Source organism: Petaurus breviceps, unplaced genomic scaffold (genome assembly GCF_028583685.1).
Source record: "Petaurus breviceps papuanus isolate PSGF00001 unplaced genomic scaffold, PetGlider_PUasm1.0 184, whole genome shotgun sequence".
Lineage (NCBI taxonomy): Eukaryota > Metazoa > Chordata > Mammalia > Diprotodontia > Petauridae > Petaurus > Petaurus breviceps.
The window spans coordinates 12,764,830-12,769,510 of record NW_027185793.1 but is presented as its reverse complement, the minus strand read 5'-3'; positions in this window follow the sequence as shown (position 1 = coordinate 12,769,510).

The following is a 4,681-nucleotide window of genomic DNA, read 5'->3' as shown; positions in this document are numbered from 1 at the left end:
TTTGCTGCCCTGATTTTAACTCCTTCTGTCTTTAAAATTTTCACTGTAATAAATGGCTCATGGTGGGAATGGGGGTGTGGATTAGGAAGAGAAGGGAAGTAATGGAAATGAAGATGAAATAAAATATATCAATACTGTTTAAAAAAAGAAATGCAAAAAAAGGTTTTTTTTCCAGAAAGTTTAAGTTGTATATTAATGTGTGCTTTTGAACACTAGCTGATAGAATTTGCATTTGCTAATTTTTTTCCCCCACCAAATATCCTGGGTCACCTAGGACAGAAAAGAGGAAGTAACACAGAATATGCATTAAGCCAGCCAGCTGTGCCTGACAGAGGAGACCAGTCCAGGTGGCTGAACTTCAAAGATAAATTTGCATCTCTTTCCTTCAGCCTAGCCTTGTCCTCACCACTACTTCAGAGAGATGGGGATCAGCTATGATTTTAGCTTAAGTTATGAGCATCTCAGTGAATGTAAAAGTCAAAAGATCCCCCCAGGCTCCCCAGGCTGAGGCTGGGAACTGGAGCTGTCTGGACCAAAACAAAAATAGAGTTTTCTTTGAAACAACTGGCCACTTCCTTAGGGTGAGAAAACAAAACCCAGACTTCAAAGAGTATCTGTCAACAATTCCCTGTTGTGCTCCTGTGCCCTGGCATCTGAGTTGTTTGGACTCTTCACCGTCTATGGGCAAGAAAGGAAAGATGATAATGCTTAAATTGGAAAACATCTCTTTTCACATTTTTGGAAATGACTAAGCTGATTTCTCCCCAGTGGCATAGGCTGAAGCACTGAGGTATCCAAGATAACAACAGAACATGCCTGGCATAGAGACAGACAAGGGGGAAAACATGTGCTTGTGCAAAAAATAGAAGCATACATATATTTGTTATACCTTGAAAGGCTTGAAAATTTGCAAGAAGCAACAATGAGTTGGTTGCTAGTTCAAAAAGCCAAACCCAATCACATATCTTAAAACAGGGGCTTCTGCATAGATTTTCTTTCTTTCCACATCCACATATATGTAATACATTGGTGTATATTGCATAAAATATGTGAAGTTAATGTCAGCCTCACAGAGAAGTGAGTTATCTTAAAATAAGAGTCTTGGGGTACATGATTTATGTCACTTAATCTTGACCAAAGAGATATCGATTTCCATATCACATGTCTTGACAATAAGGAGGAATCAGTGTTTTCCTAGACCTGTCTGGACAACACAGTGAGCAGAAATAGACCATTTAGATTAAATCTTAATGTCTTTCTAAGGAAAAAACTGTGTTTGGGAAAAAAGGGAGGTGGGGGGAGTTTTGAGTCTCCAAGATAATAATTACTAAGAAAAGTGATTTTTCACAATACACATATGTTAACATGTATAAATGGGATTTACCATTTCAACACCTCATCATGATATAGGGAGGTACTTGTTCTTTCTTTTTTTTTTTATTAATTTGTTTGTTTACTTTTAGTTTACAAGATTCAATTCCACAATTCCTTGAGTTTCACATTTTGTCCCCTTCCCTCCCTTCTACCCCCCCCCCCCCACCATGGCAGCATACAGTCAAGTATAGGATCTGTAAATACTTTCACATTAGACATTAGTCAGGTTATAAAGACAGATTGTATCAGATAGAATGAAAAAATGGTAAAGAGGAAATAAAACCAAACAAGAAAAAGAAAAAAATCAGGTAGTTTGCTTCAATCTGGATTCAAACTCAGTTCTTTCTAGTTCTTTCTCTGGATGTAGACATCTCTCTCCATCATAAGGCTTTTGGAATTGACTTATATTGCTGCATTGCTGAGAAGAGTCCAGTCTATCAAAGTTGGTCATCACACATACGTTGTGTCTGTAATTGAGTACAAATTTCTCCTGAGTCTACTCTTCTCACTCAGCATCAGTTCGTATAAGCCTCTCCAGGTAAATATGAAGTCCATCTGCTCCTCTAGGTTGTAAAAATTCTTTCCCAATTTCCCACATCCCTCTTAATCTTGGTTACATTGGCTTTGTTTTTACAGAAGTTTTCCATTTAATGTAATCAAAATTATCCATTTTGCATTTTATAATGCTAATTCTTGTTTAGTCATAAAGTCTTTCCCTCTCCACAAATATGACAGGTAAACTTTTCCTTGTTTTCCAAGACCACTTACAGTATTGTATCAGCAATGCCATATTCACAATGCCTATGGAGATTACAAATATGCTGATATAATTATCCATTACAAAATACGTCATGCTTGCCATATGGGGAAATAAACTAGAAAATTTATTAAGATACCAAAAGACTGAGTCCCAAAACCAGAAAGTGAAAGCCATCAGAGTAGTTATGATATTGGCACAGGTAGATAAAGTAGAAAGCACCCACATTTTCAAGCCTTTAAAACAGAACAGGCTACCTCAGGCAAAGGTCCTCCTCTCCCCACTCACAGCAACCACCCAGCGTCCGGGAAGCGCGCTCCCAGCAGCTCCGGCCCCTGGCAGTCCTCAGCAGGAGTCCTTAGCCGAAATTCTGGCTAAGTCAAAAAGGGCTTTGCGCTGCCGCTGCCTCTGCTGCTGCCGCCGCCACCACCGCCAGCCACCGCAGGAATGCTAGCTTGGCTTCCGCTTCCTCTTGCTCCGCCCCTTCCTGCTACGTCAGCAAGTCCAACGGGGCATGGAAGATCTTTAAATCCCATAACCCTTACAAGTATAGACCTTTATACCTAGATCATGCACCCATTTAGACTTGATTTTGGTATATGGTGTTAGGTAATGATCTATGCCAAGTTTCTGCCATATTATATTCCAGTTTTTCCTGCAGTTTTTGTCAAATAGTGAGATCTTATGCCAAAAACTTGGGTCTCTGGGTTTATCAAACAATAGATTACTATAGTCATTGACTGCTGAATCTTGTGTGCCAAATCTATTCCATTGATCCACTATTCTATTCCTCAGCCAGTACCAAGTAGTTTTGAGGATTGCTGCTTTATAATACAGATTGAAATCTGGTATAGCTAGTCCACCTTTCCTAGCATTTCTTTTCATTAATTCCCTTGATATTCCAGGCCATTTATTCTTCCAAATGAATTTTGTTACTATTTTTTCTAGCTCTATAAAGTAGTGTTTTGGTAAATTGATTGGTATGGCACTAAATATATAATTTAATTTAATTAAAATTGTCATTTTTATTATATTATATTATATATATATATATATATATTGACCCAGCCATGAGCAATTGATATTTTTTCAATGAGTTAGATCTGACTTTCTTTGTGTGAAAAGTGTTTTGTAGTTGTGATCATATAGGTCCTGGGTTTGTTTTCGCAGGTAGATTCCCAAATATTTTATAATGTCTACAGTAACTTTAAATGGGATTTCTCTATCTCTTGCTGTTTAATTTCATTAGAAATATATAGGAATGCTGAGGATTTATGTGGGTTTATTTTATATCCTGCAACGTTGCCAAATTTATTTATTTTCTCAAGTAGTTTTTTACTTAATTATCTAGGATTCTCAAAGTATATCATCATATCATCTGCAAAGAGTGATAGCTTGGTCTCTTCTTTGCCTAATTTGATTATTTTGATTTCTTTTTCTTCTCTAATTGCTACTGCTAACATTTCTAGTACCAGATTAAATAAGAGGGATGATAGTGGACATCCTTGTTTCACCCCTGATCTTATTGGAAATGCTTCTAGTTTATGCCCATTACATATAATATTTGCTGATAGTTTTAAATAGATGCTACCTACTATTTTAAGGAAGGCTCCATTTATTCCTATACTTTCTAGTTGGATGTTTTATTTTGTCAAAAGCCTTTTCTGCATCTATTGAGATAATCATGTGTTTTCTGCTGGTTTTATAGTTGATATAATCAATTATACTGATCTTTTTCCTAATATTAAACCACCCGTGCATTCCTGGAATAAATCCTACCTCATCAAAGAGTATTATTATTGCAATAAATTGCTATAGTCTTTTTGCTAATGTTTTATTTAAATTTTTTGCTTCTATATTCATGAGGGAGATTAGTCTGTAATTTTCTTTCTCTGTTTTATCTCTTCCTGATTTAGGTATCAGTACCATATTTGCATCATAAAAAGAATTTGGTAGGACTCCACTAATTTTCCCAAATCATTTGTAGAGTATTGGAATCAATTGTTCTTTAAATGTTTGATAGAATTCACTAGTACATCCATCTGGCCCTGGAACTTTTTTCCTAGGGAGTTGACTGATGGCTTGTTCAATTTCTTTTTCTGAGATGGGATTATTTAAGTAATTTACTTCCTCTTCAGTTAATCTGGGCAACTTGTATTTTTGTAAATATTCATCCATTTCCCTAAGATTGTCAAATTTATGTGCATACAATTGGGAAAAATAATTCCTAATTATTGTTTTGATTTCCTCTTCTTTGGAGGTAGATTCACCCTTTTCATTTTTGATACTCATAATTTGGTTTTCTTCTTTCTTTTTTTTATCATATTGACTAAAGGTCTATCAATTTTATTGTTTTTTTTTTCATAAAACCAGCTCTTAGTTTTATTTATTAATTCAACAGTTTTCTTAATTTTAAATTTTATTAATCTCTCCTTTGGTTTTCAATATTTCTAATTTAGTATTTAATTGGGGATTTTGAATTTGTTCTTTTTCTAGGTTTTTCAATTGCATGCCCAATTCATTGACCTCCCTTTTCTCTAATTTAATCAT